Here is a 23,435-nt window from a genome sequence, read left to right as displayed (position 1 = left end):
TCGGTTGCCCAACACCAAGTAGAGGCACTCCAGCCCCAGCCTCGAGGGGACCGGAAGTCCTGTGAGGGAGATGGAGGCTCGGTAAACCAAAGGGACCCCCCCTCCCTGCCTGAGCTGACGGAGATCGTCTCGGACCTGGTGTGAGGACCCCCAGGATGTTGGTCCTGGGGGACTTCAATCTCCATGCCGAGACTGATCTGACCAGGGCGGCTCAGGACTTCATGGTCTCCATGGCGGCCATGGGGCTGTCTCAACATGTCATCGGCCCGACCCATGAACGTGGACACACCCTGGACCTGGTTTTCTCGACGGGACAGGAAGAGGGTAGTCTGAGGGTGAGGAATTTATGTTTGACTCCCCTGTCATGGTCAGATCACTTCCTGGTGAGGTTTGTGCTCGAGATCGACTTCTCCCTCTGTAAGGGTGCAGACCCGATTGTGTGGGTCCGCCCCCGGAGCCGGATGGATCTGGAAGGATTCCTGAAGGCCCTGGGGGAGTTTCCGGCTGACAAGACGGGTGCTTCTGTCGAGGCTCTGGTCAAACTGTGGAATGGGGAGATGACCAGGGCTGTAGACACGATCGCTCCTAAGCGCCCTCTCCCACCGGGCAGAGCCCGCTCTTCCCCTTGGTATACCCCTGAATTGAGGGCGATGAAACAGGTTGGGAGACGGCTGGAGCGTAGGTGGAGGAAATCACGTGATGAATCTGACCGAACACACTTGAGAGCCCACTATCGGGCCTATGCTGTGGCGGTGAAGGCGGCGAAAAAGAGATATTTTTCCGCTTCCATTGCCTCCTCACAATGCCGTCCAGAGGAGCTTTTTTGAGTGGTGAATGGCCTGGTTTGTCCAGGTCCGAAAGAAGACCTGGTTCCACCATCAAAGGCCCACTGTGACGACTTTGCCAGGCATTTCAGGGAGAAAATCGCTCAGATTCGTCACGAGCTGGATTCCACTATTGATACAGAGGTTTTAAGGGAGACGCCAATGCCGCCGTCTGGTCCAGAATTATTGGATGAATTTCAGTTATTGCGGCCCGATGATGTGGACAAGGTGCTTGGACGAGTACATCCCACCACTTGCTTATTGGACCCTTGCCCGTCTTGGTTAATAAATAATACCAAGCACGGGATTGGGACCTGGATCTTGGAAGTGGTTAACGCTTCTCTGAGGGAGGGTCGGGTGCCTGCCCCTTTAAAGGAGGCGGTAGTCCGACCGGTCCTGAAGAAGGCGTCACTGGATCCAGAGATGGCCACTAATTATAGACCAGTGGCCAACATCCCGTTTCTGGGCAAGGTGTTAGAGCGAGTGGTGGCGGGACAACTCCAAGCACTCTTGGATGAAACTGATTATCTGGACCCATTTCAGTCCAGCTTCAGACCCGGGTACGGTACTGAATCTGCCTTGGTCGCCCTGTACGATGACCTGTGCAGGGAGAAAGACAGGGGGAGTGCGTCCCTGTTGGTTCTCCTGGACCTCTCAGCAGCTTTCGATACCATCGACCATGGTATCCTTCTGGACAGGCTTGCAGGATTGGGGGTCGGAGGCACTGCTTTGCAGTGGTTCCGCTCCTATCTCGATGGCCAGTTCCAGAAGGTGGTGCTGGGGGACTATGGCTCTGCGCCATGGCAGCTATGCCATGGAGTGCCGCAGGGGTCCATTCTGTCCCCATTGCTGTTCAACATTTACATGAAACCGCTGGGAGAGGTCATCAGGAGGTGTGGGCTGCGGAACCATCAGTACGCTGATGATACCCAGCTCTACCTCTCGTTTTCCACCAATCCAGGTGAGGCAGTGGCTGTACTGAACCGGTGCCTGGCCGAGGTAATGGGCTGGATGAGGGCCAATAAACTGAAGCTCAATCCAGACAAGACGGAGGTCCTGTTGGTTGGTGGTTCTGGGTTTGGAGAGGGTGAACTGAACCTTGTCCTGAACGGGGTTGCACTCCCTCTTAGGGACAAGGTCCGCAGCTTGGGAGTGCTCCTCGACCCGGAGCTTTCACTAGAAGCTCAGGTGACCGCAGTGGTGAGGAGTGCTTTCCTCCAGCTTCGGCTGATCCACCAGCTGTGCCCCTTTCTGGAGTATGACTGCCTCACGACAGTGACACATGCATTGGTGACTTCCCGTCTCGACTTCTGTAACGCGCTCTACGTGGGGCTACCCTTGAAGACGGTCCGGATACTTCAACTGGTTCAAAACAGAGCTGCCAGGCTGCTGACGGGGACTGGGCGTTGTGTTCACATGACTCCAGTTCTCCGTCAGCTTCACTGGCTTCCCATTGAAGTCCGGGCCCAATTCAAGGTGTTGGTGATGACCTATAAAGCCCTAAACGGCTTGGGTCCTGGTTACCTGAAGGAGCGTTTGCATCCATATATGCCCAGCCGCCCCTTGAGATCGGTGGGGGAGGCCCTTCTCCGGGAACCCTCCATGAAAGAAATTAGGAGGGTGGGTACTCGGAGGAGGGCTTTCTCTGCTGTGGCGCCTAAGTTATGGAACGCGCTCCCCAGAGAGGTCCGCCAGGCGCCGTCGTTATTTGTTTTTCGGTGCCAGGCAAAGACCTTTTTATTCAAGCGGCATTTTAACTGTTAACATTATTGGTTTTATCTGGCCAGGGCAGCTTATTTTATACTGTACTGCTGTATTTTAATTTTATATTTATATTTTAATTTATATTATCATTATTTTAATTTATTGATGTGAGCTGCCCCGAGGCTTCGGCGAATGGGGCGGCATAAAAATGTTTTAATAAATAAATAAATAAATAAAAATATAGTTAGGTGTTCCAAGAACCAATTACCTGAGACAGTAATGGACTGTCCTTCAATGAGGCATTCAAGATGAAAGTGGACAGACATTGGTTCACGATGCTTTCATTTGCAGTCCTCCATTGAGCAGGGGTTGGACCTGATCGCCCTACTGACCTCTTCCAACTTTACTATTTTATTTTTTATGGCTTACATAAACACACAAGTGGGTAGGAAGAAATTTCCCTGTAGTAGTTCCACTCTCCTCCTTCATAGATCACTCCTTTGTTGTGGCAAAAGGACTTGCATAGCTCAATGAAGCTATGAGCTATGCCATACAGTGCCATCCAAGATGGACAGGTCATAGCAGAGAGCGCTGACAAAACGTGATCCACTGGAGAAGGAAATGGCAACCCACTCCAGGATCTTTGCCATGAAAACCCCATTGATAGTACCAAAAGGCAAAAATATATGATGCCGGACGATGAGCCCCTCAGGTCGGAAGGTGTCCGATATGTTACTGGGGAAGAGCAGAGGGCTAATACTAGTAGCGCCAGAAAGAATGAAGTGACTGGGTCAAAGCTGAAAGGACACTCAGTTGCAGATGTATCTGGTGGTGAAAGGAAAGTCCAATGCTGCAGAGATCTATACTCCATAGGAACCTGGAATGTAAGATCCATGAATCAAGGCAAGCTGGATGTGGTCAAACAAGAGATGACAAGACTGAACATCGACATCTTAGGAATCAGTGAACTAAAATGGACAGGAATGGGTGAATTTAACTCAGATGACCATCAGGTATACTACTGCGGGCAAGACTCACTCAGAAGAAATGGAGTAGCCCTCATAGTCAATAAAAGAGTAGGAAAAGCAGTACTGGGATACAATCTCCAAAAGGACAGAATGATCTCAGTTCAAATCCAAGGCAAACAATTCAACATCACAGTAGTCCTAGTCTATGCCCCAACCACTGGTGCTAAAGAGGCAGTTGACCGGTTGTATGAAGGCCTACAACACCTTCTAGAATTAACACCAAAAAATGATGTCCTTATCATCATGCGGGATTGGAATGCTAAAGTAGGAAGTCAAAAGATAACTGGAATAACAGGCAAATTTGGCCTTGGAGTACAAAATGAAGCAGGGCACAGGCTGGTAGAATTTTGTCAAGAGAACACAATGATCATAGCAAACACTCTTTTCCAACAACCCAAGAGACGACTCTACACATGGACATCACCAGACAGTCAACACAGGAATCAGATTGACTATGTGCTCTGCAGCCAAAGATGGAGAAGCTCTATAGAGTCAGTAAAAACAAGACCACGAGCTGACTGTGACAAAGATCATGAGCTTCTCATTGCAAAATTTAGGCTTAAATTGAAGAAAGTAGGGAAATGCACTAGGCCACTCAGGTATGACCGAAATCATATCCCTGATGCATATACAGTAGAGGTGACAAATAGATTTAAGGAATTAGATCTGATAGACAGAGTGCCTGAAGAACTATGGACGGAGGTTCACAACATTGTACAAGAGGTAGCAGCTAAAACCATACCAAAGAAAAGGAAGTACAAGAAAGCAAAATGACTGTCTGAGGAAGCTTTACAAATAGCTGAGGAAAGAAGAGAAGTGAAAGGCAAGAGAGAAAAGGAAAGATACACCCAATTGAATGCAGAATTCCAGAGAATAGCTAGAAGAGCTAAGAATGCCTTCTTAAATGAACAGTGCAAAGAAATAGAAGAAAACAATAGAATAGGGAGAACCAGAGATCTCTTCAAGAAAATTGGAGATATGAAGGGAATATTTCATGCAAAGATGGGCATGATAAAGGGCAAAAATGGCAGGGACCTAACAGAGGCAGAAGAGATTAAGAAGAGATGGCAAGATTACACAGAAGAACTATACAAGAAAGAGCTTAGCATCCCTGATAACCACAATGGGGTGGTCACTGACCTCGAGCCAGACATCCTGGAATGTGCAGTCAAATGTGCCTTAGGAAGTCTGAGCAACAACAGAGCTAGTGCAGGTGACAGTATTCCAGCTGAGCTATTGAAAATCTTAAAAGACAATGCCATAAAAGTGCTACACTCAATATGCCAGCAAATTTGGAAAACACAACAGTGGCCACAGGATTGGAAAAGTTCAGTTTACATTCTGATCCCAAAGAAGGGCAATGCCAAAGAATGTTCAAACTACTGCACCATTGCACAAATTTCACATGCTAGCAAAGTTATGCTCAAAATCCTACAAGCTAGTCTCCAGCAGTATGTTGTCCGAGAACTACCAGAAGTACTGGCAGAATTTTGAAGAGGGAGAGGAACTAGAGATCAAATTGCCAACATACGCTGGATCATGGAGAAAGCTAGGGAGTTCCAGAAAAATATCTACTTCTGCTTCATTGACTATGTTAAAGTCTTTGTGGATCACAACCAATTGTGGCAAGTTCTTAAAGAGATGGGAGTAGCAGACCATCTTATTTGTCTCTTGAGAAACCTATATATTGGTCAAGAAGCAACAGTGAGAACTGGACACGGAACCACTGATTGGTTCAAATTTGAGAAAAGAGTTTGGCAAGGGTCTATACTGTTGCCCTGCCTATTTAACTTATATGCAGAGCACATCATGCGAAAGGTGGGGCTAGATGAACCACCAGTTGGAATTAAGATTGCTGGGAGAAATATCAACGACTTCAGATATGCAGACGATACCACTCTAACGGCAGAAAGTGAAGAGGAACTAAAGAGTCTCCTGATGCGGGTGAAGGAGGAGAGCACAAAAGTTGGCTTGAAACTCAACATTAAGAAAACTAAGATCATGGCATGCGGTCCTCTCACTTCCTGACAAATCGATGGGGAAGAAATGGAGACAGTGACAGATTTTATTTTCCTGGGCTCCAAGATCACCGCAGACGGGGACTGAAGCCAAGAAATTAAAAGATGCTTGCTTCTGGGGAGGAAAGCTATGGCAAATCTAGACAGCATACTAAAAAGCAGAGACATCTCCCTGCCAACAAAAGTGCGTATAGTCAAGTCTATGGTTTTCCCAGTTGCAATGTATGGCTGTGAAAGCTGGACCATAAGGATGGCTGAGCACCAAAGAATTGAGGCCTTTGAATTGTGGTGCTGGCAGAGACTCCTGCAAGTCCCTTGGACCGCAAGGCAATCAAACCGGTCAGTCCTAGAGGAGATCAACCCTGACTGCTCTGTAGAAGGCCATTTCTGAAGATGAAACTCAAATACTTTGGCCACCTAATGAGAAGGAAGGACTCCCTGGAGAAGAGCCTATTGCTGGGAACAATAGATGGCAAAAAAAGGGGATGGCAGAGGATAAGGTAGCTAGATGGAGTCACTGAAGCAGTTGGTGTGAGCTTAAGTAGACTCCGGGGATGGTGGAGGACAGGAAGGTCTGGCAGAATGTTGTCCATGGAGTCGCAATGGGTCGGACAGGACTTCGCGACTAACAACGAGTTCCACTCTCTAAGTCCATAAACTGAGTCTATGACCATAAATTTGAGACATAATTAGGATTAGGACATTAATCAAATCCAAAAATCTGTGAGTCTTTCTCCCACACTGAAGGTCAGAAGGAGACTTTCCTGATTGAAATGTCCAGATATCGCTTTTGCTATGTTCCTGTTTGTGTGGAAAGTGTACTGTATTGCATTCCTGATACTTTTGTTTTTTTAGTGGGGTCCATAATGTTTCTATACTGAAATAATGCTTCTAACAGGAATTCTAGCAAAGGCAATATTCATTCCTAAAACTGGACAGGTCAGCTGAAGTCCCTTCTAAAAGATCCCCTAACCTGCCTTACCTGGAAATAATTTATACATTTCTGTTCACTGCAGGATATGCTAGCTTCTTGTGAGTAAGTGGTGAATCTTACTTGCATTGTGAGCATTATTGGATATTCCCCATTGTTATAATGATGCAACATTATATCATCCTAGCAATTTATCCTCATCAAATTAGCATCAAATTAGCAGCAGCAGCAGTTGGGACTATCTTCTTTTTCCCCTAAGGTACAGAAATATAAATGTGAAGGTGAAAATTAGCAAAACAAAAGTTTTGCAAAAATGCTCCAAATTCCATAAGAAAGCTTATTCCAATTTGAGCAATGAAAAACCATGCATATCTCCATGTATAATTTTTCCAAATATATGTGCATCAAATGTGTACATATTTGAAAGTATGAATTCTTTTCCCATAGCTTAAAGTACAAAAGTGTGCATTTTCAAAGTACACATTCTCCTGATTGGTTTTTTAACTATGTACATAGAAAAGTAGTGAGTCAGAAGGCGCCTCATGAGCTATCTAGTTTGACCCCCAGCTCCAGCTAACTGCTCATGTAATCCAAGCATGTGATTGTCCAATGTTTCTTTGAACACCCACCACCTCCCAAGGAAGCCCATTCCATATCTTTGTAAGCTATCCAGAGACTTTTGGTAATGGGATGGCATATAAAAAATTAATTAATTAGTTAGTTAGTTAGTTAATTAAATAAGAATATCTTAGGGACCCTAACTATCAGGAAGTAGGGCAACTTCTTTTATATTATTTATTTTATATTGTTATTTTTATATTTTCATTTTTGTATTTTATTTTATGTTGTGAGCCGCCCCGAGGCTTTGGCGAATGGGGCGGCATAGAAATGTTTTAATAAATAGATAAAAATAAGTATTTCCTGATATCCAATCTGAAACCTGGTTCCTTCAGCTTTGCCCCATTGCACTGCATCCTGTCCTCCACTGCAGGGGAGAACGGGTCATGAGCCTCTACTATATGTGACACCCCTTCATACGCCTATATGTTGCTATAAGATCCCCGCGGTGTCTCCTATTCTCCAGGCTGAAAACACCCAACTGCCTGAATCTTATCCAATAGTCACCTCGCCCGTAATCTGGCCACCATTCTTGAGTTGCTGCACTGACCTAGCTATGTCTCCCTTGTAATGTACAGCTCACAATTGGACACAATACTCCAGTTGTGAGTGCACCAGAGTCTTACAGAGCGGTACTAACACCTCTCTCAATCTAGAAACCACATTTCTAGTCATACATCCAAGAGTGATGTTTGCCTTTGTAACCACCACATCACACTGTTGGCTCATGTTTAACCTACTATTGACAACTACCCCAAGATCCCTTTCACAAGTGCTGCTCTCCAGCTACTTGTCCCCCATCCTGTACCTATGGCACCTATTTCTGAGTCCCAAGTGCAAGACCTTGCATTTATCCACATTGAGCACCATCCTCTTTGTCCCCCACCCACTTCCACAGTCTGTCCAGATCCTTTTGAATCATCTGCAAAATTGGACAGCAGACTGGTTATCCCTGCCTCCAGGTCATCAATAAAGAGGTTGAAAAGAATCAGGCCCAGAACTGAGCCCTGAATGACCCCATTCCTCACCAGCTGCCATCCTGATGATTCCCTGCTGTTAGTCACAGTCCATCTTAAAGTGTTACTCACTTTTCTTTGTTTTACTTTCTTTCTAGGCTTTTTAATTTATTTTTACAACTAAGAAAAACAATACAATTAACACAATAACAACAATTATGACTAAGCAACTTATCTTATTATTAATAGCTACATTCCAGACTTTATATCAGTCAATTATATGATATTCATCTTTTGTTGTCCAAGCCTTGCTATTATTAATCTTACCACTCTTAATAAATTTCCCATCAATTCTTTAGCATTTGTCTCATCTGTTCTCTAAATATTAACAATAATGCTAATCCAGGGTCAACCTCAATATTTAAATTCAATATTTTACCAATTTCTTTAAAAATCCTTTCCCAAAACTTATTGATATACTTTCACCACATATGGAAATATGTGCCCACGTCTTGGTTGCATCTCCAACACATGTTGGAATATTCATTATTCATGTAATTCAATTTAACTGGAGTTAAGTACCATTTCCAAAAATGCTCTTTAATTGACATACATTTTAAAATTCTCTTATCCCACATATTATTCCATTCTTTAGCACTAATGTTACTTTTTAATTATATTTCCCAAGACTCTTTAAGAGGATCATAGCAATCTTTCTCTTCTAGTAATATATTGTAAATTTTACTTATCATTCCTCTCATCAGCATATTGTCTTGTTTTTATTTCTGTGAAATTATATCTTCAAATTTAGTATATTCTCTGTATTTACCATTTCTCTTCAACCAATTCGTAGTCCAATAAGTAAGGCATATTGTACCCATTCATTTTACTCTGTCCCAGTGTTGCTTGTATTATTTCTTAATTTTCTCTAACCAATATTTCAACCTAATGACATGTTTACTCTTCAATACTTCCTTCAAATTACTCCTCAGATTTACTGGGAATCTTTCTAATTCTGAAATTCTGTATAATGGCAAAATTGATGGGATAAACATATCCCTATATTTATTCCACATTTTAACCATATTCTTAAAAAGGGGGGTTTCTATCTTTTTAATAACATTTTTATTATCTTGTTGAAGAAAAGTATTTAATAATTATCCCTCTACATCTTGATAGTCTATTCTATTCCCCATATTATCTTAACCAGTTGCAATATAATATCTGGTATATGCATTAGTTGATTAGATAATAAAATTTCACATTGAGAATGCCTAAACTCCCTGTGCTCTGGAGCATATACCATCTTTTTTTAATTAATCCTTGCTTTTTTCTCCCTGTTACAAAATTGATTAATCATATTTTGTCATTCTTTCAATTCTTTCTCTGTTAACTTGATTAGTAACATCATAAACAAGAAATTAATCCTACATAAAATCTTCATTTTGAATGGTGCTATTCCACCAAACCATGATAGACCAATCTTCTTAAAACCATTCATCTTCTCTTTCACTTCATATTTTCTTATAAAATTATTCTCTTTTAAACATTGCAAATTTTTGCAATATTTACTCTTAAATACCTAATACTATTACATATTTTAACTTCTAACTTGCTTTTAATCTAATCCTTTTCCACTTAATTACACTTAAATAACATCTCTGATTTGTCCAAATATTGTACACCCGTTATTTTTCCAAATCTGTTAAATGCATTTTAATCTGTTTCATAACCTTAACTGGGTTCTTTATTGTTAATAATGTATCATCTGCAAATAAGTGAATCTTAATGTTATTTTCAAATCCTATACCTTCAATTAAATTATCGTTCCTGAAACTATTTGCTAGCAGTTCGATAACTAAAGTAAACAAAATCGGAGGAAGAGGTCAACCCTGTGTAGTACCTCCACCTAGGGGTATTTGATCTGTTACACCATCATTTACTATTACCATTACAAAGTTTTTTGAATATAATTGATTTATTATATTTCTAAATCATGTACCAAATTCTATTAGTTCTATTAGTATCTTGTTATTATTGTTGGCCATTCCACACAATCAAAGGTTTTAAAAATATTTATTTATTTATTTAAACAACTTATATGCTGCCCCATCGCATGAGCCTTGGGGCATCTTACAAATTATGCCAGCTTTAAATTTTTTTGTGTGTATACATTCAGTTATGTTTAATACTCTACTAGTCATATTTGCCATCTGCCTACGTAGTATAAAAGCACTTTGATCCACATTAACATAATCACCAGTAAAACTACTCATCCTCTTTGTGAATATTGCTGCAAAATTTTTTGTATCTTGATTAATCAGGGATATAGGACTATAAGCTCCAGGATCCATTAAATCCTTATTGAAATTTGGGATTAAAAGGATTGAAGTGTATTGCCAAGATGCTAGCATCTCACATCGTTCCAATATACTATTGAAAAAGGATCTTAATTTTGGAAACAGCATCTTCGTAAATGTTTTACAATATTCTGGGCCTAAATCAACCATCCATCCCAGGAGTTTCCCCTTCTTTAACTCATCAGAAATATCTTCTATGTCCTCCACTTTAACAAATTTTCCATCGACTCCCTATCCATTTGTTGCATTTTTCCCAACGTTCTTCTGTATATAGGATCTGATTTTATCCGACGACACCTTGCCAATTAGATTCAACTCAGAAAAAAATCTAAAAAATATCCCTAATTTATCTTTTGTTAAATTACACTGTATACCACTCTCATCTTTAACGAACCCAATTAAATTTTAGCTTTCTTTTGTTGAGTAGTTCTGTCCAACAATCTTGAATTCTTATTACTTAATTCAAAATATTCTCTTTTTAAGTATATTAAATTCCTCTGTATTTTTTCAGTTTCAATATTTTGCAACTCTTTTCATTTAGCTTGAATTACTGTTAAAATATGTGCCTGTTTTCTTTATAGTGTTTCTCCAATTATTTTGTTTGTCCTTCTAAAATTTCCACTGGAGAAGACTCGTGAGAGTCCCTGGACTGCAAAGAGATCAAACCAGTCAATCTTAAAGGAAATCAACCCTGACTGCTCTTTCGAAGGCCAGATACTGAAGATAAAACTCAAATACTTTGGTCACCTAATGAGAAGGAACAACTCACTGGAGAAGACCCTGATGAAAGGAACAATTGACAGCAAAAGGAGAAGGGGACAACAGAGGATGAGGTGATTAGATGGAGTCACTGGGGCAGTGGGTGTGAGCTTGGATGGACTCCGAGGGATGATGGAGGATAGGAGAGCCTGGAGGAATATTTTCCATGTGGTTGTGATGGGTCAGGCACAACTTTGTGACTAAACAACAACAACAAAATTTCCATAGGTTTGATTCTTTGTCTTCTTAAATTATATGCTTCTTTAATACCTAGCACTCTTGCAACTGCCTTCACTGAATTCCAAATAAAGCTTTCTCGACTACCTTCTCTATTATTAATATCCCATAGCTATCTTAAATTTTTATCCATTCTATCTGTAATATCTTTATAGTGCAAAATATTTACTTCTATTTTCCATCTTTTAACTTTTTTAAAATCATGTTTAATTTTAAGATGCATATTTATATGGTAAATATTCTAGGAATATTTTTCTTTCTAGGAATGCCTACTTTATTACAGTGATCAATAAGCAGACTTTGATTTGATGGAACATTTCTAATGGAAGCCCAGGAATGGGACAAACAGAAATTTAAATACTGGAGACAGCCCACTATTCCCTTGAGAACATGTTTTGAGGGAAGAATCAGAAAACAAGTTTTTTGAAATCTAAACTGTAATGTTCTCTCTATGGTCATATTATCCATGCAACAGAAAATAGTACAGATGATTGATTTGTTAATGCAGAGGGGAAGTTGTATTTGGTTTTTGTTAATGTAAAATTTAATTGAGACTCCTCTACTTTTTCCATCAACCATGTTGCCTGACCAATGGTTTCAAAGCAGTGCGTGTGTGTGTGTGCATGAGGGAGAGAGAAAGAAAGAGAGATCATTTTTAAGGTCACGAAGAAACAGGGAATGAGTATGAATTCTTGGGTACTGTTAACAAATGTGACATCTATGACTGATGTTTACTAAGTAACAGACTGCACTGCCATACATTGATTAGAAAATAGCTGAAAGGACTTGCTATACTGGAGCTGCAAGAAGTGGGCTGAACTTAAAAATAAAAAGACACCTCTAGTTCTGTCTGCATAATTCATGGCTATATTTGAAGATCAAGGACAAAAAAAACTTTGTTGTTCCTCTTTGCGGAGGAGAAATGGTTTCAGTAATTTATGACTTACTGCATTCTTCAGAGTGATATCAAATGTTAGGACAATTCCAGAATGGGAAGTCTTACTTTACTGTTTAGTAAATGTTTTTCCATAATCCCATTTTCAATGTCAAATTAAAATGTAACCTGTTCAGGCAGGATTTTCAAGGATATTTCAGGCTGTAGACAAAACTTGGAAGGCAGCTGCTAAGGTGAGGGCATTTTCTGTGGTGTGTCCCTGGCCCTCAGAACTGCCTCCTTACTACAGCCCATCTGGCACCAAATCTGACATGTTTTCAGCACCAGGCTAAGTAAGCCCTCTGGAGACCCTTAAAGATCTCCCTGGTCATACAGGGGCCCCATGGGTTTATCTAGGTGCCTTTTTTCTTCCTTCCTGGCTAGATCTTTTTCATTCTATTCAATGTACTTTAGTGCAATTTTAATTAGAAACATAGAAACATAGAAACAGAGCAAGTCAGAAGGGGTCTCCCGGGCCATCTAGTCTGACCTCTGGCACCAGCCAGCTCTGCTCACAATATGCCCAGCGTGTGCACGTCCAGCCTATCCTTGAACACACGCACCGATAGGGCCTCAACGACCTCTCGTGGAAGCCCATTCCATACCCTCGGGGTCCTAACTCTCAGGAAATGCTTTCTGGCATCCAAATGGAACCTTGGCTCCTTGAGCTTTGCTCCGTTGGAGCATGTCCTTCCTTCCTCTGCAGGGGAGAACAGGTCTCTACCCATCTCCATGTGACATCCCCTCACATACCTGTATGTCGCCAACAGATCCCCTTGGAGTCTCCTCTTCTCTAGGCTGAAGAGACCCAGTTCCCTCAGTCTCGCCTCATACGGCATCCCCTGCAAACCGGCCACCAACCTATGCTGCACTGACTCTAACCTGGCTATATCCTTTCTGTAATGAGGGGCCCAAAACTGAACACAATACTCCAGTGGCGGGTGCACTAGAGTCGTATAGAGTGGTAGTAATACCTCTCTTGATATAGAAGTCATACTTCTGACTATGCAACCAAGGGTGGCATTTGCCTTCTTGACCACTGCATCAAACTGCTGACTCATGTTTAGCCTGCAGTCAACCAGTACCCCGAGGTCCCTTTCACACGTGCTGCTCTCCAGCCACTTGTCACCTAACCTGTACTTATGACACCTACTCCTATGCCCAAGTGCAAGACCTTGCACTTATCCACATTGAACACCATCCTGTTGTCTCCTGCCCACTTCCATAGTCTGTCCAGATCCTTTTGGATCTGGAGTACCTGCTCCCCAGTTGTGGCCACTGCTCCAGTTTTAGTGTCGTCTGCGAATTTGATCAGCAGACTGTTCACCCCTTCTTCCATGTCATTAATGAAAAGATTAAACAGGATCGGCCCCAGGACAGAGCCCTGTGGGACCCCTCTTGTCACTGGCCGCCATCCCGATAATTCCCCACTAATGGTTACCTTCTGCTTTCGGTCAGTCAACCATGCCATGCCCTAATCAATTTAATTTTAAATGTTTTAAATGCTGCTTTATGTATTGTATTTTAATGGTCCCAATTTTCAAAAAGGGTAGTAGAAGGGACATGGGGAATTAATCTTGTGTCTGTTGTAGGAAAAACAGTGGAAATGCTCATAATAGCGAGAGAACTAGTGATGCTAGATAGGGAAGGGAGGCTGCTGGCCACACAGCACGGCTTCCGTAACAACAGGTCCTGCCAGACAAACCTTGTGGAATTCTATGACAAGGTTTCAAGGTGGCTAGATGGAGGGGACATGGTGGAAGTGGCTTACCTGGATTTCAGCAAGGCCTTTGAGAAAGTGCCCCATGATATCCTAGTTGAGAAATTGAGGAGTTTTGAGATAGACCAATGCACTGTCCAATGAGTTAGGGCATAGTTGACTGACAAAAAGCAGAGGGTAACCATTAGTGGGGAATCATCAAGATGGCAGTCAGTGACAAGCGGGGTCCTCAAGGCTCTGTCCTGGGCCAATCATGTTCAATCTTTTCATCAACAGCATGGAAGAAGGGGAGAACAGTCTGCTGATCAAATCACAGACGATACTAAAAAAGGGGCAGTGGCCACAACTGAGGAGCAGGTACTCTGGATCCAGAAGGATCTGGACAGACTATGGAAGTGGGCAGGAGACAACAGGATGGCATTCAATGTGGATAAGTGCAAGGTCTTGCACTTGGGGCATAAGGTCTTGCACTTACCCCCATAATATGTTGGGGCTGTAAACAGTGATTTCATATGAGCAGTTTAGCGTGTTGGGGTTTGGGTTGAGGGCCCACCTGTGCTTTGAATTCTGTGTTTTAGGGCAACTCTACAACTCCTATGGTAGCCATTGTGTGGTGATATCAATATTACAGTTCCCTCAAATTGCCAGAAGTGCTCACAGGCTCAAAAAGTTGTCCCATTTTTAGAAAGTAAGAAGGAAACTGCTAAAATTGAATCACTTTTGTCCCATATGAATCACACACAGTGGATCTCTAAAAGTCACATATGTCCAAATGAATTGTGTAGGTGATTATTCATAATCATTCTTTTTTTGAAGCTGTGCATGTGCGTGCATGTCTTCATGTATTATGCATGACATTATGATTGCATGTTGCATAGTTCTGCCACACATCTGTCACTGAACAAAACTGATTACGTAATTCTGTTCAGCCAAAGACAGGATTAAATTTGGAATCCATCATGTGCATTCTCTCATTGCCCTAGTTGAGTCATGCAAGGGTATGTAGCATTAACATTGTTTCTCAGTAGACGCAGTGGACTTTTCAGCATTGTATAGAAAAACCCATGCAAGAAATGATGTGACATTTTGAGAATTTCCTTGGTATGAATTCTGATGTGCACATTCAGAAGAAGTATGCAGTATCATTCCTTTAAACTATCACTTCTTCATGGGAAATTGTATATTTGCATGCATCTGGGATTGAAGTTCCCTTCCTGTGGAAAGCCAGAATGACAGGGAAAGCAGTTATACTTTGACTTTCTCCATGATACCCTTCCACAAGGCAAATTGTTGTCTGTTTGGAAGAGGGAACAGTCAAGTATGATACAGCCCTTCATAGTCTACAATTTTATAGCCACAGAAAGGCTGTGTCTTTCATACTTTCCTTTTTTGCTGCGTATGCTGCTCTGCTGTCTTATAATAAATATGACAATTGCAGTATGAAATGCAGAAAACAACCGTTTTAATTCAAATCATAATACTTATGGTTGTGTAGCTGAGACAATGTGTTTATTATACATGCCATTCTGCTCCTAAAATATGAGTAGTCTTAAAATGATGATTATTAGTTGCTGATCACCAACTTTGTTTTTAAAAAAACTTGTTTTGTTACTGTTTCATTACAGTCAGGGTGCTGTCAATGGAAGATAAAGAAAGATAAATGAAAAGAAAATAGACTGTATGAGCAATTTCTGGTATTAATCTAAAGGATAAAATATCTTCTAAACCTCTCTGAAGCACACATTGTGATTGTTCAGTCAATTAGACGTTACTACATTATTTTTTAAATGGTCTTACTTGGCAAAATTTACCAATGGCATATCTAAGAGGAACACTACAGGCACCCTAGAGAGAATTAATATACAGCTGAAAGAGAAGCCTGTGGCATGTTATTGGAAGGTCCTTTCAGTCATGCTTTTGCAAACTGCACAGAAAATTTCTGTGTCTTCAGAGATAGTAAATGAATTCCCTGTAATTCCAAATGGGTTGCTAGCTTTATTATTGATTAAAATCATGGCAAAATACATTAGAAACATAGAAACAGAGCAAGTCGGAAGGGGTCTCACAGGCCATCTAGACTGTCCCCTGGCTCCAGCAAGCTTCATTCATAACATGCCTGCCATGTGCATGTCCAGCCTATGCACATTCTACAAGCCAGTCCCTTTATTTTATTTATTTATTTATCAATTTATATCCTTTACAACATTTAAATTATAGGCGTGAATTAGATTAGTATTTATTCAACTTGCCAAATTCAATTTCAGCAGAGCTGTGGTCATTGCATACATGCATAGCCAACATCAAATTTCAAAGGGTTTTACTCTGTGCACTGTCTCATATACCAATAGTATATGTACTTCAGTGTTGGAGTCAGAGGTTGCTGATATGTGAATTGTAGATGTGTATGGCACAGGTCACATATATGCATAACTTCCCAAAAATCGTAAACTAATTTCAAGCCCTATAACTTCCTAGTCCCTGCAATTTTCTTTCTGAAATTATGCAGGATTCTTGCTTGGAAGCATTTCTTGTATCTCTAGACATCTCAAACAATTATGGCAGGGAAGGAAGGAGAAGTGATTTGGTTCTCTTGTCAGACAATTGGAAAGCTCCCAATCTACATGCATCAATGCACCTATCCTTCTGGATTTTAGTGAATTTATTCCTTAAAGAAATTTCTAGATTTCTGTTCCCCTTCCATTTTCCTGTCAAGTAAGAAGTCATATAATCTTTTAATCATTTTCTCATCTGATTAAATCATCGCTTGATCAAATGCTGTTAATTCCTTATAAAACCCCCATGTTTTACCATCTTTAGCATATCTCGATTGCATCTGCACCTTATGCCACCAAGAAATATTAAATCCCTGTTCTTGTGTTTCTTGATCTAACTTCAGGCCTCCATCCTTATCCAAAATATCATTGTATCTTATGATCCTTTCAAAGTTCAAAGCATTTGGAAACACAAAAGCTTACATAGGTGAAAGCCATCTTGTTAGTTTATTATACAATTTTAGCTTTAACTTTTCCCACACCAACATTAATGATCTTCTAATAAAGTGACTCAAAAAAGACTCATGTGACCTAGCCTTCTCATACCACATATAAGCATGCCAACCCATTTGCAAATCATGACCTTCAAGATAGAAAATTCTCTTATTTTGCAAAGTTATCCATTCTTTTAGCCAACATTCAATCAGGAAGACCAAAACCACCGTTCTTTTTGGCTTCCTGGAGTATTTTTAATTTAATCCTTGATTTCTTCTTTCTCAAATCTTGAAATTTGGAGGTTTAAATCACCAATTTAAACCTTCAAATAGCACTTAATCATCATTAAGTGCTATTCTTCCCATCAAAGATAATTGTAAATTGGCCCATGTTTCCAGATTGCCCTTAATATCCTTCAATAGTCTATTATAGTTATCTTCTTTCAAGGTAGTACATTTGGCTGTAAGATATATTCCCAAATACTTAACCTTTTTAATACTCTGCAAATCTACTTGTTCCCGGAGCCTTTCTTTCTGGTCTTGCATAAGATTTTTAACTAACAGCTTCGTTTTTTCTTTATTTATTTTCATCCCTGTAACCTCACCATATTCTTCAATCCATTGCAGGAGTTTAGGCATTGTTACTAATGGTTCCTCCATTATGAAAACCAGATCATCTGAAAATGCTTGCAATTTATAACTTTCATCCCTAATTCTGGTACCTTTAACATCCTCATCATCCCTGATATTTCTATTGAACACCTCTAATATCAAAATAAACAACAGGGGTGACAATGGGTGCCCTTGTCTTGTACCCTTTTGTATCTCTATAGTCCTTGTAAGTTCTCCATTAATTAAAATCCGGGCTGACTGTCTTTGATAAATACTTGATATCGCATTCATAAACTTTTCACCAAACTCCATTTGAACAATCTGTTGCTTCATAAATTGCCAATCAACATTATCAAAGGCTTTCTGAGCATTCATAAACAGTAAAGCCATTGGTTTTTCCGTATGTATCTCATAATATTCTAAGATATCCAAAATAGTTCTCAGATTGTTCTTCATTTGTCTTTTGGGCAGAAAGTCATTTTGGTCTGAGTGAATAAAGTCTGTTAAAAACTTCTTTAATCTTTCTGCCACTATAGAGGCAAAGATTTTGTAATCCACATTTAATAATGAAATAGGTCTGCAGTTTTGAATCTGTGTTAAGTCCATATCTTCTTTCGGTATTAGTGTAATATTTGCCTCTGTCCAAGTATTTGGTATTTTAGCATTTAACAGTGCTTCATTACATATATCTTTAAGAAATGTAGGAAAAACTCCCTCAAAGGATTTATAAAATTCCACTGGCAAACCATTTGGACCAGGGGTTTTATCATTCTTTTGCCGCATAATTGCCTCTATTACTTCCATAGTTGTCTTCTTGATTCAATAATTTTTGATATTTCTCCGGTAGTTTTGGTAAATCTCAATTTCGGATGTATTTCTTTACTTTCTCAGTTGAAATCTCATTCTTCTGGTATAACTTTGTGAAAAAGTCTTCCGCTATTTTCTTAATTTGCATGTTTTGTACCTGTAGTTGTCCTTCTCCATCTTTCAATTTCGAAATCAGTCTCTTCTCTCTTTCTTTCTTTACTTTATAGGCTAACCATCTCCCTGGTTTATTAGCATTTTCAAAGAAATTCTGTTTGGCCAATTTCATTTGTTTAGTAAGTTCATTTGTATCCAAGAGATTCAATTTATGTTTTAAAATATTCATTTGGACCTTAAGATTTTTTTTTGGAAGGATCTTCCTGCAGTTTCTGTTCCCATTTCATCAGTTCCTCTACTATTGTTGCTCATTCTTGCTTTTCCTTTGTATTTATTTTTGCTGAGTATGTTACTATCAATCCCCTGACATAGGCCTTAGCTATGTCCCAGATATTTTGTAAAGAATTTTCTTCCGCTTTATTTATTTGAAAGAATACTTGCATTTCTTATCTCTTCTGTAAATTTTTTATCTGTTAGTAGAGCTTTAGCCAGGCTCCATCTGGGAGTCCTTACAGTTCCTTTCAGTAATATAGATACAGGGTTGTGATCTGCCCAGACATTTGCCTCTATTTCAGCTTCTATCAAGTCTGGAACTAAGTCTGGAGTTATCCAAACCATATCAATTCTGGACCATAACCTATGTCTGCTTGAATAAAAAGAATATTTGGCAGAAGTTGGATTTTTATGCCTCCAAGCATCTATCAATCTGAGTTCTTCAATCATGTTGGAGCAAGACTTTGGAAGTATCCTCCTACCCTTTTTCTCCTTAATTTCACTCTTATGATCCATTCCTTTATCCACAATTGCATTGAAATCTCCCATTACACACAGTCTGGTAGTCCACTTGTAAAAGTAAAGTATGTAATTTTTGGTAAAAAGTCTCCTGATGGTCATTTGGTGCGTATATTGCCACTGAGAGCACCTTTTTGAGCTTCTTTGTAATTTCAACCATAAGGATCCTACCATCCTCATCAGCAAGAATGTATTTAGGGTCCAATTTTTCCTTAATATATACTGCTAAACCTCTTTTCTTTTGAGAGGCAGAAGATACAAACAATTTTCCAAGCTCTGAGCATTCCAAAAATTTAACAGGTTGTTTCTTGATACATGTTTCTTGTAAACAAATTATATCTAATTTTCATTTTTGAAGTTGAGCGAAGATCCTTCTTCTCTTAGAAGGTCCGTTTAGTCCATTAATATTTAAGGAAAGCAACTTGATTTTCCCTTCCTTTTTAGAAGCCATGTTTAAAAGAAAATATACTTATCTACTTATTCTTCACCTTTACTGTTCTTACTTTTTTCCTCTCCTTTCAGTCCAAAATATGTAGTTCTTGTTGTGGATCAATGTTCACTATTTCTCCTTCCTCAGAATGATACACTTTTACTTCCATAGATTCAGGACATTTTTCTCCTTTTGGGGCAATGGGTTCTTCCTCTTCAAGCATAACTCTAAATTTTTCATAGAACCCTTGTGCTTTAAAAATCGAGTCCAATTTATATCCTGTAGAGTTCCAAGTGAAAAATATTCCTTCTGGCATTAGCCACTTAAAGATAATCTCTTTCTTAATCAGTTTTGTAGTAAGGAATAAGTATTTCTTTCACCCTTCCCTAATCCTCCATGGTATTTGTTTCAGAACTGTCACCTAATGGTGATTATCTCTCTTTAATGGCTTCTCACGTGCGGCCTTCAGAACATTGTCTCTTATAGACCTTAGAGCAAATTTGACATGAACTTCCCTCGGAAGTTTGTTTTTTCTGATGTAAGTCGAATTGACCCTATAAATTAAATCAATTCCCATATCCATAGCTTCATTCTCAATTTCTAAAAGCTCTGCCAACATGCCAGTCATTAGCTCTTGCAGATCTTCATTTTTTCCTTTGGCTATATTCTGAAATCTTAAGTAGTAAGATGCCGTCTCCATCTCTAATACAGCCATTGAATCCCATATTGACTTATTTGTTTGCTTAATTAGTTGTGTTTCTTTATCTACCATCTCCAGCTTTTCATGTGTTTGTTGTATTTTTTGTGTATTCTGTTCAGCTTTAAGTTGGACATCAGATAATTGGGTTGTCACCTCTTTAATAAAATTATCCAATTTGTCAAGCTGTTCTTTTTGCTCATTCGACATACTTTCCAGCCATATTGCCATCGCCTCTTGGGATGCTTGCAAAGCTGTTAAACCCATCTGTATTGCCAAAGTCGTCATTTGCAACTCTCTTAAGCTTTTTGCAACATCTTCTGTTTTAGGCTGATGGATTGGGCTCTGGCCAGCTGAGGAAGGTCCTGAAGAAGAAGAGGACTTAGTTTTCCTCATGACGAAAGTTATTCACCAAAAAGTATTCAATATAACAGCAAAGAGAAGAGAAGAAAGGGAAAAAGAAGAGGGGGGAAAAAAACGGGGGAAGGAACGTGCAATAATTCCAATAGCCACAGGATGGCAGCAAAGGGCTATTTTAAAAAAAAGTCATCACAGCAGTGTTTTCCTTCTGATTCACCATTTGGTATGAGACTTACTTTGGCAATTGACCAGTTGCTTTTGGCAAAGTTCCCAGGAAAAGAGAAAGATGGCCAAAAAATGGCCACTCATCCAACAAATTATATCCTACTATAACTTAATTCCGCAATAGTTATTTTAATTCTTCGCCCTTTGGGAGGTCAGAAAAACAAGGTTTCAGCTTTCACACAAACTTACATCCTCTCCCCATATCCTTCGCTGCTTAAAACACCATGGGGGGGGATTCCTCCCTCCATCAAAGGGGCTTTTCTTTCTTCTTATGCCAATTAACAAGAGTTACAGCTTTTCCATGGGTAGTATTGCAAAAAGGAAAAAAATGCTCACCGAAAAAGTCATCACAGTAGAGAGGAAAACCACTCAATATGAAAGCTATCCTGGCAAGCATCCAGTTGGTCTTGGCAAAAGTCCAAACAGGTGAGAAAGAGATATCCAAAATGATTGCTCTAAGTTTTATCCTTCTATCACTCAATTCCTCAGTAATTATTTATTTTGATTCTTCGCCCTTGGAGAGATTAGAGGAAAAATCTTTTTCTTCAGCCTCAATTTGCAACCTCAGTCTCTCTCCCCATATCAGTCACCACTTAAAACTCTGTGAGGGGGGGAATTCCTCCCTCCATCAAGAGGGCTTTTTCTTTTTTCTTTATGCCAATTAGCTACAGATACAGCTTTTCCATGGGTAGTATTGCAAGAAGAAGAAGAAGAAGAAGAAGAAGAAGAAGAAGAAGAAGAAGAAGTAAAAATGCTTACCCCAGTAGATCCGATTCCTAGCTAATATTCCTAAGCTATTTTCTCTTGGATGTTGAGGACTTGAGGGAGCTAAAATCTCCCCTGTATTGCCTGGTTGAGAAATGCCTGAATTTCTCTCAGTGGATGTGGAGTTGCCATTCCACACTGACCAGAAGAGTCCCCAGGCAATCTATCTTTGCCCCAACAGGGCTTAGATGAGCCTCCCATGGCTCACTGCTGAATAATTACCAGCATGATAACAGGGGCTCCGTTAATCACAGCCGTCCTGTCCCAACGCCATACTGGAAGTCAGTACTTCATGTTCTTATAAAAGGAGCAGGAGTATTTTGTGGGGGGAGAGATAATACAAAAAAGAGTTCTGAAAGACTTCAAGAGATGTCAAAGTGGTGTATCTCCATATTGGTGCTCCATATAAAAGCTTGTGGAGAATCTTTCTCTGAAATGTCTCAATTACTGGCTTGATTAAACCCCCACCATGGTGATTAAAAAAACATATCAGAGCGTGCAAGGAAAAAGAAGATTTCAGTTTAGCTGCTTTAAGGTGGGATGACTAGGAGAGGAGGGTATTTAACTCAACTCCTAAGTACTTAAAGCTCCACTGTTGTTTGATATGTATATTACCCAGTTTCCAAACATGTTGTTTCCTTTTTTCCCCAAAGGCAACCATCTTTGTTTTTGTGTGATTTATCATTAATTGCTCCTTGATGCAGAAGCAGTTTAATCTGGTAAGAAGCTTTCTTGGGTCTATTAAGGTGATAGAAATTATAACAATATCATTTGCATAAATAAGAGTCAAAAGCTTAACATCCAGAATCGAAACTGGAAAAATTCCAGACCACTTAGTTCTTGTATGATCTTGATATAAAAATTAAACAGAGAAGGGGCAAGCAAACAACCTTGACAAATGCCTCTTTTAGTTAATATGTTCCCTGAGAATAGGCCATTTGCTCCAAGTCTGACTTTAAAACAGCATGATCATCTGCACCCAAAAATAGCAATCTTCTATCAACATTTGAAGCAGCTAACTTTTCCTGCAAGTGTTTATTTATTTATTTAGAATATTTATATGCCATCCTTCTGCAGAGCCTCAGGATGGTTTACATAAATAAACAAAAATACTAATAAAAACATAATACAAATAAATTCCAGATCCACCCTGGCTGCAGATTAAAACATATATAGCTTATATTAAAAGTTATTAAAATATCATTGAAATAAAAAGGTCTTAACTTGGTGCCGAAAAACAAATAATGACGGCACCAGGCAGACTTCTCTGGGGAGTGCATTCCATAGATGGGGCGCCACCGCAGACATAGCTCTCCTCTGGGTACTTTGCCTCCTAATATCTTTCCCGGAGGGTTCCCGGAGGAGGGCCTCTGCTGCCGATCTCAGGGGGCGGAAGGGCAAATACAGAAGAAGGCGTTCCTTTAGGCATCCAAGTGTTCCCTGTGTGTGTAATCAAAGGCAGAAGCGAAACTGACAAAGGATGTAACGAACTCTTTTCTGCCACCGAATGTATATTTTTGAATTATGAGATGCAGAGCAAAGCAACAACTGAGCGTAG

Source organism: Varanus komodoensis, unplaced genomic scaffold (assembly GCF_004798865.1).
Source record: "Varanus komodoensis strain SLA01 unplaced genomic scaffold, ASM479886v1 scaffold65, whole genome shotgun sequence".
Taxonomy (NCBI): Eukaryota; Metazoa; Chordata; class Lepidosauria; order Squamata; family Varanidae; genus Varanus; species Varanus komodoensis.
The sequence above is the reverse complement of the archived record's forward strand: the minus strand, read 5'-3'. Positions refer to the sequence as shown.